We start from the raw sequence: 14,605 nt of genomic DNA, 5'->3' as shown, positions 1-14,605 counted from the left end.
CTCATTAGGTGAGCCAGCCAGGATGACCTATGTGAGCTGAGCTGAGATGGGCAACGTCCCTAAATCATAGTGATAGTTTATGGTGAACCAAGGTGGATTCATGATCTCCGAAGATTTAGCTTCGGGACCAGAAACCAGGCTTGACCACTCAGGGCTCTTGTGTGGCAGAAGTTTTATTACAGTGAAAGGGACAAGGAAAGTTTCTGACATAAACATCAGAAGGCGGGCAGAGAGTGCCCCCCTTGCTAGATTTTACTAAGGGAATTATATACTTTTTAAATTAGTTATTACAATAAATCAAAAGATGTCTCAAGATTGCAAAAATTTTACCCAACCCACTCCCACAATTTACATTTTAGGATAGTGGGATTAGAACTTAACAATAGAAAGATCCTACCAGACTCACTCTCCTAATATATATTCTAAAATATCATCATTAGTCAGAAGGTTTTCAGGAAAGAGAAACTTTCCTCAAGCAGGATACATTGCTGTTACATAATCCCTAGTACAGAGTTTAAACTGAGTTGATCGTTGTGTAATAATCAATTCTGGGCTTAAAGAAAAAAACATTTTATGTGACTAAGACTAAGGAATGTAGAGAAAAAACAAAACAAAACAAAACAGTTTATCCTTTCTTCCTCCTTGAGAATCCCAGACCCCTCTCTCCTCCCGGACTTCTTATCCATCTGCCTAGGAATTGACTCTCTCAATAGTCACAATCTTCCCCCAGCTCATGGAGAGGGGAGTGTGGGGTCGGGGTGGGAATCGCTTTCCTCTCAGTTCAGTTCAATTTACTTCAGCCGCTCAGTCCCATCCAAATCTTTGCAACCCCATGGACAGTAGCACGCCAGACCTCCCTGTCCATCACCAACTCCTGGAGTTTGCTCAGACTCATGTCCATTGTGTCGGTGATGCCATCCAATCATCTCATCCTCTGTCATCCCCTTCTCCTCCTGCCTTCAGTCTTTCCCAACATCAGGGTCTTTTCCAACCAGTCAGTTCTTCAAGTCAGGTGAAACTGGAGTTTCAGCTTCAGCATCAGTCCTTCCAATGAATATTCAGGACTGATTTCCTATAGGATGGACTGGTTGGATCTCTTTGCAGTCCAAGGGACTCTCAAGAGTCTTCTCCAGGACCACAGTTCAAAAGCATCAATTATTCAGCACTCAGCTTTCTTTATAGCCCAACTCTCACATCCACACATGACCACTGGAAAAACAATAACCTTGACTACATGGACCTTTGTTGGCAAAGTAATGTCTCTGCTTTTTAATATGCTATCTAGGTTGGTCGTAACTTTTCTTCAAAGGAGAAGCATCTTTTAATTTCATGTCTGTAGTCGCCATCTGCAGTGATTTTGGAGCCCCCAAAAATAAAGACTGTAACTGTTTCCATTGTTTCCCCATCTATTTGCCATGAAGTGATTGGACCAGATGCCACAATCTTAGTTTTCTGAATGCTGAGTTTTAAGCCAACATTTTCACTCTCCTCTTTCACTTTCATCAAGAAGCTTTTGAGTTCTTCACTTTCTACCATAAGGGTGGTGTCATCTGCATATCTGAGGTTATTGATATTTCTCCTGGCAATCTTGATTCCAGCTTATGCTTCATCCAGTCCAGCATTTCTCATGCTGTACCCTGCATATAGATTAAATAAGGAGGGTGACAATACACAGCCTTGAGGTACTCCCGATTTGAAACCAGTCTGTTGTACCATTCTGGTTCTAACTGTTGCTTCTTGACCTGCATACAGATTTCTCAGGAGGAAGTCAGGTAGTCTGGTATTCCCATCTCTTGAAGAACTTTCCACAGTTTGTTTGTGATCCCCACAGGCAAAGGCTTTGGAGTAGTCAATAAGGCAGAAGTAGATGTTTTCTGGAACTTTCTTGCTTTTTCAGTGATCCAACGGATGTTGGCAATTTGATTTCTGGTTCATCTGCCTTTAAATTCAGCTTGAATGTATAAGTTCAAGGTTCATGTACCATTGAAGCCTTGCTTGGAGAATTTTGAGCATTACTTTGCTAGTGTGTGAGATGAGTGCAATTGTGCGGTCATTTGAGCATTCTTTGGCATTGCCTTTCTTTGGGATTGGAATGAAAACTGACTTTTTCCAGTCCTGTGATCACTGTTGAGTTTTCCAAATCTGCTGGCATATTGAGTGAGGCACTTTCACAGCATCATCTTTTAGGATTTGAAATAGCTCAACTGGAATTCCATCACCTCCACTAGCTTTGTTGGTAGTGATGCTTCCTAAGGCCCACTTGACTTCACATTCCAGGATATCTGCTTCTAGGTGAGTGATCACACCATCGTGTTTATCTGGGTCATGAAGATTCTTTTTGTACAGTTCTTCTGTGTATTCTTGCCACCTCTTCTTAATATCTTCTACTTCTGTTAGGTCCATACCATTTCTGTCCTTTATCGAGCCCATCTTTGCATGAAATGTTCCCTTGGTATCTCTAATTTTCTTGAAGATATCTCTAGTCTTTCCCATTCTATTTTTTTCCCCTCTATTTCTTTGCATTGATCACCGAGGAAGGCTTTCTTATCTCTCCTTGCTGTTCTTTGGAACTCTGCATTCAAATGCATTCTCTTCTTCCCACAGCTATTTGTAAGGCCTCCTCAGACAACCATTTTGCCTTTTTTCATTTTTTTTTTTTTATCTTGGGGATGGTCTTGATCACTTCTTCCTATACAATGTCATGAGCCTCTCTCCATAGTTCTTCAGGCACTCTGTCTATCAGATCTAATCCCTTGAATCTATTTGTCACTTCCATTGTATAATCATAAGAGATTTGATTAAGGTCATACCTGAATTGTCTAGTGGTTTTTCCTACTTTATTCAATTTAAGTCTGAATTTGGCAATAAGGTGTTCATGATCTGAGCCACAGTCAGCTCCCAGTCTTGTTTTTGCTGACTGTACAGAGTTTCTCCATCTTTGGCTGCAAAGAATAGAATCAATCTGATTTCGGTGTTGACCATCTGGTGATGTCCATGTGTAGAGTCTTCTCTTGTGTTGTTGGAAGAGGGTGTTTGCTATGACCAGTGAATTCTCTTGGCAAAACTCTATTAACCTCTTCCCTGCTTCATTCTGTACTCCAAGGCCAAACTTGCCTGTTACTCCAGGTATTTCTTGACTTCCTACTTTGCGTTCTAGTCCCCTATAATGGAAAGGATATCTTTTTGGGTGTTAGTTCTAGAAGGTCTTATAGGTCTTCATAGAACCATTCAACTTCAGCTTCTTGACAAGAGTGAACATCAACATTTTAGGTATCAGCGAACTAAAATGGATTGTAATGGGTGAATTTAAGTCAGATCACCATTATATCTGCTACTGTGGGCAAGAATCCAGTAGAAAGAATGGAGTAGCCATCATTGTCAGAACAGAGTCCTAAATGTAGTACTTGGATGCAGTCTCAAAAACGACAGAATGATCTCTGTTCGTTTCCAAGGCAAACTATTCAGTACACAGTAATCCAAGTCTATGCCCCAACCAGTAATGCTGAAGAAGCTGAAGCTGCTTTCTTCTAATGGGTATATGACTTGGACATATCTGGGAGACCTTGCCCTTTACTTTCTATGTATGTGAATTGTGGCTTTTAATACTTCTTTATTAGAATACCTGTGAATTTAATGAAGCAACAGCATCAATTTTCAGCAACTAGTAACATGTAGTTTTGTGTTAATCACAGTGTAACAGGAGGGAATGGGGCAGGGCACAACTTTTGAAAGAATGGCATAGCCCAAGGACACAACACAAACTGACTAGAATCAAATGGGACCAAGAGGGCAGACAAGACTAGACCTTGATCCTGAATCAGAAAATAAATGACACACCCAGAGGTGCCACGACAGTTCCAAGTCACCGTCAAATGACCAAGGAGTGGGCAGCGGCCCAAATCCTGGAAATCTCCACCCCTTCCCAAGAATAGTTGGAATAGTCCTCCCACTCACTAGCATATGAAATTACCCAGCCTATAAAAACCAACCATGCTACATTCTGTGGCTGCATTCACCCTCTGCAATGGCCCCCACTCTGTCTCTGGAGTGTGCTTCTTTCTGAATAAACCCACTTCTTACCTATCACTTTGTCTCTCACTGAATTATTTCTGCCATGAGTCATCAAAGGCCTGAGCTTCATTAGGTCCTGAAACCAGGTACTGTGAGTATTGGCTGGGTTTGAGTCCTGGCCACATGGGTTCAAGTCCCAAGCGGGGTTTTGACTGGGTTTGAGTATCAGCACGTGGGTTCAAGTCCCAAGTGGGGTTTTGGCTGGGTTCGAGTTCCAGCCATGTGGGTTTGAGTCCCAATCTGTGGTAAATGGTTTCAACAGTGCTGTGAGATATAAAGGATGAAAAATGGTCTGAAATGAATAGCTTCAACAAACCAGAATTGACTTTTATCTAATGTATTTTTTTATGTCAGAAAAAGAAAAGGTATACATAAATGTGTGTGTACATATGTAGACACAGAAACAAGTCATTTCCAGATAATATCACCACTTTTGCCTTGAACACAACAGCCCTGCAGAGCTGACAGGCTTGATCACCTCTCCAATTTCTTGCCAGGAAACACGGTGCCTCCCGGCCTGGGCCTCGATCCCTGGCTGCAGGCTCCCCACATGATGTATGTGAGTAGGAATAAAGTCACCATGTGAGACCAGGGGGGAGTTCTGTACAGTAGCTGCAGCCAAACCAGTTGGTATTTCCAACTTGGCTCCGACCTCTACAGTTCAGAGATGGCATTTTCTTTCTCTTTATTTCTATCCAAACATCTGTCCTCTCCACCTATAAACAAAAACAAATTTTCTTCTCATGGTGCTCAGGCACTAGAACTGAAAATATTCTTTTTACCAAAATCATAGTGTGTTTCCAGGATAAGAGGTTAGGGTTTGGGTTAGGGTTGGGATTGACATATATACATTCATTGTTCAGTCACTAAGTCCTGACAGACTATTTGCAATCCCATGGACTGCAGCACGCCAGGTTTCCCTGTCCTTCACTACCTCCTGAAGTTTGCTCAGACTCATGTCCATTGAGTCAGTGATGCCATTTGATCATCTCATCCTCTGTCTCTCCCTTCTACTCTTGCCCTCAATCTTTCCCATCATCAGAGTCTTTTCCAATGAGTCGTCTGTTCTCATCAGGTGGCCAAAGTATTGGAGCTTCAGCTTCAGCATCAGTCCTTCTAATGAATATTCAGAGTTGATGAGAACCCACTGTATAGCACAGGGAACTCTACTCAGAGCTCTGTGGTCATCTGAGCAGGAAGGAAATCCAAAAAAGAGGGCATACATGTAAGTATATGACTGATTCACTTTGCCGTACAGCAGAGACTAGCACAACATTATAAAGCAACTATGTTATTGTTGTTTTAGTAGCTAAGTTATGTCTGACTCTTTGCAACCCCATGGACTATAGCCCAACATGATCCTCTGTCCATGGGATTTCCCAGGCAAGAATACTGGAGTGGGTTGCCATTTCCTTCTCCAAAAGCACCTATATTCCAATACATTTTTTCTAAAGAAGAGATTTTTTTTAACTACATGAAAATTAAAAATTCTTACTTTATTACTGAGTCTTTGTTTCAATTGAGTTTCCCTTGGTTTTCTCAAGTGCATTTATGAAAGCCAGATGCTGATATACTTATTTGGTGAAATGTCACATTGTTACAAAATCATCAAACTATTCAACCTCAGTCAGACGCTGTGTGTTTTTTCATCAAAATCAATCCAATGTCTAAAATTTCAAATAAGATCATAATTGTGTAAATTTCTTCCACAACAAACTGTGGAAAATCCTTAAAGAGATGCAAATACCAGACCACCTTACCTGCCTCCTGAGAAGCTTGTATTCAGGTCAAGAAGCAACAGTTAAAACTGGACATGAAGCAGCAGACTCGTTCCAAACTGGGAAAGGAGTGAGTCAAGGATGTATTTTGTCACCATGTTTATTTAACTTAAATGTAAATTACATCATGCAAAATGCCAGGCTGGATAAAGCACAAGCTGAAATCAAGACTGCAGGGAGAAATATCAATAACCTCAGATATGCAGATGACACCACCCTTATGGCAGAAAATGAAGAAGAACTAAAGAGCCTCTTGATGAAAGTCAAAGAGAGTGAAAATTTGGCTTAAAACTCAACATTCAGAAAACTAAGATCATGGCATCTGGTCCAATCACTTCATGGCAAATAGATGGGGAAACAATGGAAACAGTGACAGACTATTTGGGGGGGGGGGGGCCAGAATCACTGCAGGTGGTGATTGCAGCCATGAAATTAAAAGATTGTTGCTCCATAGAAGAAAAGCTATGACCAACCTAGACAGCATATTAAAAAGCAGAGACATTACCTTGTCAACAAACGTCTGTCTACTCAAAGTTATGGTTTTTCCTGTAGTCATGTATGGATGTCAAAGTTGGACCATTAAAGAATGCTGAGCGCCAAAGAATTGATATGTTTGAACTGTGGTGTTGAAGAAGACTCTTTAGAGACCCTTGGACTGCAAGAAGATCCAACCAGTCCATCCTAAATAAAAGCAGTCCTGAATACTAATTGGAAGGACTGATGCAGAAGCTGTAGCTCCAATACTCTGGCTACTTGACATGAGGAACTGACTCACTGGAAAAGACCCTGATGCTGGTAAATACTGAAGGCAAGAGAAGGGGATGACAGAGGACGAGATGGTTGGATGGCATCACCAACTCAATGGACATGAGTTTGTGCAAGCTCCAGGAGTTGGTGAAAGACAGGGAAGCCTGGCATGCTGCAATCCATGGGGTCGCAAAGAGTTGGACACAAATGAGTGACTGAACTGAACTGACCTCCTGCTGGAGCTGTGGTTAAGGTTTAAGTTTTGTGACTTCACTACTAGGATCTAAGCAACAGTTTTGCAGTCCCTCCATCCTATACTCAAGGGGCCAGTGAGAAAAACTGGGGGAAGGCAGCCTGTCTCCCCAGTCTGGTATAAGGAAAGGACCATTATAAAGGAATTTGAGTATCCCACCTGGAACAGAGAAGGTATAGCACTAGGGAGAAATTACTATGGGACATGATACCTCAATAATTCTTGGGGTTTCCACGACATTTGAAAGTATATGATTATCAGCATCACATTCCTGTGTAACAAGGACAGATTACTTTGTTTTTTGTAATAACTAGGAATAGCTTAGATCTGTAGGGAGATCAAGACAACACAAATGAACTGAAATTGGTTGTTTATTTTTCAGACATCGTTCCTCTCTTTAATCCAGCCAGCATTCCCCTGACTTAAGATAAAATATGTGCTTTACAACTCAGGCACTAATTCTTTCACGTATCCTCAAGCATATTTATTGAGCTTACTAACTTTTCTGTAGGATTCTAAGCACTGGAGATATTTATGCTGTTTACGGACCCACTAAGTCTTCCTTGGTTTGCAGCAGATTCATAACCTCACCTGAATCCTGCTATCATTTTTTAATCTTTTGTATCATATCAAATTCAAGTAATCAGCTCTAGGGTTTTTGATTCCTGTGTGCTACCTGCATTGTTGTTTTTGCTTAGTCGATAAGTCCTGTCTGACTCTTTTGCTATCGCATGGACTGTAGCCACAGAAAAATGGGTTTAATTCCCAGCAGATTGTCAATTACTGACCTTGTAGCTGAGGGTGAGGACTTCTGAGCTTCTGTTTGTCTTAGCAAGGGAAGATCTGAGGGGGATGGGTGAGAGGGGAAAGGCCACACAGCCTCTGCCCCATCCACATTTCTAAATGACTGACTCAACATTTCTAGCACTGTTCCAGAGACAGGAACAGAGCTGTTTTCTACAACAGAGGGATGAGGAACCATGGGTCAGATAAAAGAATTCTGTCCACCAGTTTTCTGTTCCCCCATACCTTTTGTATGATATCAAAGATGTGCACAATAAAGGACAAAATGTTATGGACCTAACAGAAGCAGAAAATATTAAGAAGAGGTGGCAAAAATACACAGAAGAACTATACAAAAAATCTTAACAATGCAGATAACCATGATGCTGTGATCAACCACAGAGAACCAGACATGCTGGAGTGTGAAGTCACATGGGCCTTAGGAAGCATCACTACAAAGCTAGTGGAGATGATGGAATTCCAGCTGAGCTATTTCATATCTTAAAAGATGACACTATTAATGCGTTGCACTCAATATGCCAGCTAATTTGGAAAACTCAGCAGTAGCCACAGGACTGGAAAAAGTCAGTTTTCATTCCAATCCCAAAGAAGGGCAATGACAAAGAATGTTCAAATTATTGCACAATTGCACTTATTTCACATGCTAGCAAGGTAATGCTCAAAATCCCTCAAGCTAAGATTCAAGAGTATGTGAACTGAGAACTTCAGGATGTACAAGCTGGAATTAGAAAAGGCAGAGGAACCAGAGATCAAATTGCCAACCTCAATTGGATCATAGAAAAAGCTAGAGAACTCCAGAAATCATCTACTTTCGCTTCATTAGGGCTTCCCTGGTAGCTTAGCTGGTAAAGAACCCACCTGCAATGAAGGAAGCCCTGATTCAATTCCTGGGTTGGGAAGATCCCCTGAAGAATGGAACATTCCCTGGAGAAGGGAATGGCTACCTGCCGGGAGCAGGCATATTGCATATTGAGTGCATATTGCATATTGAGTGCAGCACTTTCCACAACATCATCTTTCAGGATCTGGAATAGCTCATCTGGAATTCTATCACTGCCGGGAGCCAGTGTGAGGAACTCCACCCATGACAAAGGTCATGAGGAAGGAGGCTCGGCATACGCAAAGACAGGATCAAGCCTCAGGAGTCCCCCATCTACCCCCAAAACCAGAGTCTGCCTACTTTCTGCTTTGTGCTTTCACCTACACCTCTGACTTTACGGGGGGCTGTCCCCCACTACCTCTCTGAAAAAGAGTTAGCTTACAGCTCCAGTTAATAATTCCTGGGTGTGACAGTGTTTCAACCTACAAACTCCTTTGGAAATCCTCTAGCCTGCCTGAATAGGTTTTTCTGGCCACATGTGATTGTTCAGAGCCTCCCAACTGTGAGAGGCAGGAGATGTTCTAAACTGTCTAAACACAGATTCTTTTGAGTAGTTAAAAGATTGATTAGAAATTGTATTGGTGAAGGGATTTTCACTTGTTGGGCCAATGTTTGCTGCTAAGTTTCCATATCCCTTACCTGCTGTGTCCCTGGCAGTGTACTGATTAATATAATTGGTGTAAGTAGTAGCTTTAATGTTTGTAACCTGGGACCCTTGAGTTAATTCTTTTTCTTGTTATAGCCCACCACACCTTTGCTCAGTAGGAATGCAACTTTATCTAATGCTTTTTGGAGGCTGGCACCTGACTTTAGAATAATCACCTTTAGAGAAAAATAAGTTTCTTAAAATGTTAACAGGCCTCCGGGCCAGAAGATGATGCAAATCACCTAAGCTTTTGCATATGATAAGTTTGCAGGAAGAAAGCCTGGCTTACTGCAGGACTCTATCCCTTCCCCCATTATCCTCTATGCATAACTTAAGGTATAAAAACTACTTTGGAAAATAAAGTGTGGGCCTTGTTCACTGAAACTTGGTCTCACCATGTCGTTCTTTCTCTTACCTTCTGGCATTATTCAGCCTCTTTTCTACACTGAATTTCCTCACTGAGCTATCCTCATTCTATTACTCTTTATATCCTTAATTAACGTTTAATTAAGCAGTTGTTTCCTGATCTTCGCCTACGCTGTCTCTCCTTCGAATACCCTGGATCAGCCGGGGCTGGTCCCCAGCAGCTACCCACTCCAGTATTCTGGCCTGGAGAATTCCATGGACTGTATAATCCATGGGGTCACAAAGAGTCAGACAGGACTGAGCAACTTTCACTTTCACTTCACTTTTCTGCTTCATTGACTACACTAAAGCATTTGACTGTGTGGATCAAAACAAACTGTGGAAAATTCTTAAAAAGATGGGAATACCAGACCACCTTACCTGCCTCCTGAGAAATCTGTATGCAGGTTGAGAAGCAACAGTTAGAACAGAACATGGAACACAGACTGGTCTGAGAAAGGGGTGAGTCAAAGACTGCTGGAAGAAATATCAATAACCTCAGATATGCAGATTATACCACCCTTATGGCAGAGAGCAAAGATGATGAAGGTGAAAGTGAAAGAGGAGCATGAAAAAGCTGGCTTAAAGCTCAACATTCAAAAAACTGGTTGGATGGCATCACTGACACAATGGACATAAGTTTGAGCAAGCTCTGGGAGATGGTGAAGGACAGGGAAGCCTGGCATGCTGCAGTTCATGGGGTCACAAAGAGTCACATACAACTGAGCGACTGAACAACATGTCAATTGTCCTAGCAAGCTCCAGGCACAGAGGCCTGTGGTTCAATGTCACAAGGACAGCTTAAGCACCCCAATCTTTTCTGCATCTTTTGATAGAGTGGCTAGAGCACTGTTTGTGTGGTGCACTCAGTCACTCAGTGGAGTCTGACTCTTCAGCACCAAGGACAGTAGCCCACCAGCTCCTCTGTCCATGGAATTCTCCAAGCAGGAATAGTAGAAGGGGTTGCCATCTTCCCAACCCAGAGACTGAACTCATGTCTCCTGTGTCTCCTGCATTGGCAGTCAGATTCTTTACCACAGAGCCACCTGGGAAGCCTTGCTGGGGCACTTAGCTGTAACCAAAGGTAATGTCCTCTCTATAGAGGCCACTCTTGGGTTCTTCGAAGTAGAAATAATTTTAGAACTCAAGGGAAGACGAGAAAAGTGAATTTGCTCCTTGCCTTAAATGTGTTAGTCGTATTTTTTCTAATTTATAACAACAAATACTTTGTTTTAATCATTTTTTAAATTGAAGTATAATTGATTTACAATGTCATGCTAGTTTCAGATGTACAGCAAAACGATCCAGTTATACACAAATATATATCTAGTCTTTTTCAGATTCTTTTCCCTTAGGTTATTACAAAACATTAAATATAGTTCCTTGTGCAGTACAGTAAGTCCTTGTTGATTATTGATTCTGAGAAACCTGTATGCCGTTCAAGAAGTGACAGAACTGAACATGGAACAGCAGACTGGTTCCAAATTGGGAAAGGAGTACGTCAAGGCTGTATATTGTCACCCTGTTTATTTAACTTACATGCAGAGTACATCATGAGAAATGCTGGACTGGATGAAGCACAGGTATATATATCAATCCCAAACTCTTAATTTATCCCTTCCCTGCTCTTTCCCCTTTGGTAAACATAAGTTTTGTTTGCTGTGTCTGTCGGTCTCTTTCTGTTTTTTATATTTGTATCATTTAAAATGGATTATCCATATTTCTTTGGATAAAATAGGCGGGTAGTAGACATAGAAATAGGAAGAGTCCTGGTGGTCACTGAGTTTCCTCAGGCTCTGTTCTCATTCATCTCTCACCCCTAGATGTCTTGTGCTTACTCATTACTTTAATTACAACATTCAACAGCTGTGCCTGTGTGCTCAGTTGCTCAGTCATGTTCTACTCTTTGCTACCCCATGGACTATAGCCCACCAGGCTCCTCTGGCTATGGGGTTTTTCCAGTAAGAATATTGGAGTGGGTTGCCATTTCCTCCTCCAGGGATCAAACCCAAGTCTCCAGCGTCTCCTAAATCGGCAGGCAGATTCTTTGCTGCCGAGCCACTTGCGGAAGCCCTGACTTGGCTCATCAATAAACACTCCCAATCAACTGCTCCTTATGATCTAGACCCATCCTCAAACTTACCTCTTTTTTCTATGAAAAAAAAAAAAAAGTCTCTTCCAATGTGTTCTTTCTTTATTGTCACCATCACCCATCCATGGATACAATTCAGAAGCTGATGGTGAGTCCGGACACCCTCTCCTTTCGTCCTCCAATGATGGCCCATCACTGGGTCCTGGTGTATTATTCCTAGCAAATCTCTTCACTCTGTACCAAACACCTCATCAGTGTCCTAGTCAAAGCCATCACCATCTCTCCTTTCCTGGAACCAAAAATGTCTCCACATGACCTACACATACCAGCTTTACACTCCACTCAGTCCCTCCTCCATGTCCAACCAAAGATGCTATTTCAAACACGAATCTTCAGACTCCATGGTTTTTAATTGCTTGTCTTTGTAAAATATTTTAAAGATGTTCTTTATTTTATTTTGGGGGCACACAGCATGTGAGATCTTAGTTCCCTTACCAGGGATCAAATCCATGTTACCCATAGTGGAAGAGCAGAGTGTTAACCACTGGACCACCAGGGGAGTCCCTTAATTGTTCTTCTGGTAAAGGTCGAAACACATTGTATGACATATGATATCCCACAGACTCTGGCTCCACAAATACATTCCAACTCTTAAGTCTGACTGTATACGCATTTTTTGCATTCAAACCTCCCTGATGTTCTTCCAGGTTCTAAATTTTCCCATGTCCCCCCACGCAGCCTCCCCTAGTCCCTTGCACAGGGCATCTGTGTGCTATCACACTCACCTAACCATCCTCGTTCTCCATCCCTGGCCATTGGCTACAATCCAGCCAGCTAATGGTGCCATACAAACAGTCCCTTCTTTGACTGAATTCTCAGCACAGTCTTCATGTCCTGGGGAAGTCTATGCAGAGCTCCCTAGAGTCATCTCTCCCTCTCCATTGCCCCTATATCTCATTCTTTGTATTTCTTCTCATGCTAGGGGTGGTCTCTGTTCTATATTAGCCCAGGGTGGGTGATCATTCAGTGGACCGAACATGATCTCAAGATAAACTGCTGAATTCTAACCCTCAAGACCTTTCAAAGTTTGCCTGGAGGCTCTCCCCTTTCACAATCTTTTTAGACTTCCCAATTCAGTCATTATTTTGGAAAACATGGTGCCTGAATTTGTTAGAAATATAAGTCTCAACCTACTTATACACTTTCTTCAATTCACATCATGGTATCATAAAATTTAATGTGGGCAGATATGATTCCCAAATTCTAAGTTTAAAGCATTTTATGTTAGCATCCTTATGAAAAAATACTGCTCACCTGAGCACTGCATACATGCCAGAAGCTTTTTAGGCTTATTGATACAATGTTTATCACAGTAGGGATGTGGGTAGGAGTCGTAAAGTGATATCAGCAGCAGGCAACAGACCACAGTGCCATTTGTAATTTTAGATGGTAAAGAGTGGCTGCAGCTGTATATGTGAGTAACTGAAGCTTGAGAAGCTGACAAATTGTTACTTATGTAAACAGCAAAGGATAATGTGATGTCTCAGGGAAAAAACTGTCTTTGTCTCTTAAATCTACACTTCATTGTTCAAACAACTGTCAGTGGGGAGGGGCAGTGGAAGGAAACAAAATAAAGCAAAAGGTAAACATTCTCAAGCCAGTTGATGGTAGGTCGTTAATATGCAATTGAGCTTTCTTATTTTGAAACTGTATCTTCATTCATTATGCATTTTTCAACAAAAATATTTTAAACACCCAATATATCAGTAACAAAAAAATCTCTTAATTGTATAATTTTTATTATCTATGTTATTAAATGTTCATCTCATATAACTTGGTTGTAATTTTGTATTAATTGGCTCTTTCCAATGCCACATTTGTGTATTCTCCTATGAAGCATGGGGGGCTTCCTAGGTGGTGCTAGTGGTAAAGAATCCTCTTGCCAATGCTGGAGATGTTAACAGATGCAGGTTCAATGCCGAGGTCAGGAAAATCCGCTGGAGGAGGGCATGGCAACCCACTCCAGTATTCTTGCCTGCAGAATCCCATGGACAGAGGAGCCTAGTGGGCTACAGTCCATAGAGTCGCAAAGAGTCGGACACAGCTGAAGCAACTTAGCATGCGTGCACACGTAAAGCATGTTGTCAACTTAAATTACTGAATTTACTTGTATTTACTCACAAATTGTTTGGTTAAATGATACTAATGACAATTCCAGTGAGTGTTGTGATTTAATCATCCCCTTTCAAAGAGGCTCCTCTGTTAAACCATTGTGCACAGCAATCAGACAATTCATTTTTCTTTTCACTAAGTACGTACAGTATTTTTGGTTTGGAAAACACCTTCTCCTCTTTAAAATGTGAGTTCTAAAACTCATGACCAAAGGAAAAAAAAAAAGAAGAAGAATCATTTCTGTGAGGAGCTGTTAGGAGTTGTGGGTACATGAACGAAACAACCATTTTCAGTCATGAATGAAATGTCCATCTCCACCATCACATGGGTAGAAACCAGCAGAAAATGCTGCCAACACAGATCCATCCCTCCGACACTATCGAGGGGCAGAGCAGCTTCACCTGGGAGAGGTGGGTGAGTAGGGGCCCGACAGACACATTGCAGAGCTTGATTTCCGTGAACTGTGGGAACAGAGAGTGGCCATGTGATGTGTACCCTGCTCCAAGCAATCAGCACAGGGAGGTGCAGGGCAAACTTGAACATCTCCTAACATAGTGGTCTCTGGTGGGACCAGACATCTGACCCTCTCAGTGTCCAGCTGCCCTCCCAGTAGGCGGCATCCTCTCTGTGCTTCCACCAGCGTCTCACTACACAACTCAGGTTACATTCCTGTTCCTTAGGAAGGTGCTGAGGTGAGCAGGCAGCTCCAGGGCAGCCCGGCGCCAGCGCTCCCCAGAGGGTTTGTGTGCTCTGAACC

The sequence above is a fragment of the Bos javanicus genome, chromosome 4, assembly GCF_032452875.1.
Source record: "Bos javanicus breed banteng chromosome 4, ARS-OSU_banteng_1.0, whole genome shotgun sequence".
Taxonomy (NCBI): Eukaryota; Metazoa; Chordata; class Mammalia; order Artiodactyla; family Bovidae; genus Bos; species Bos javanicus.
This window is presented reverse-complemented; position numbering follows the sequence as displayed.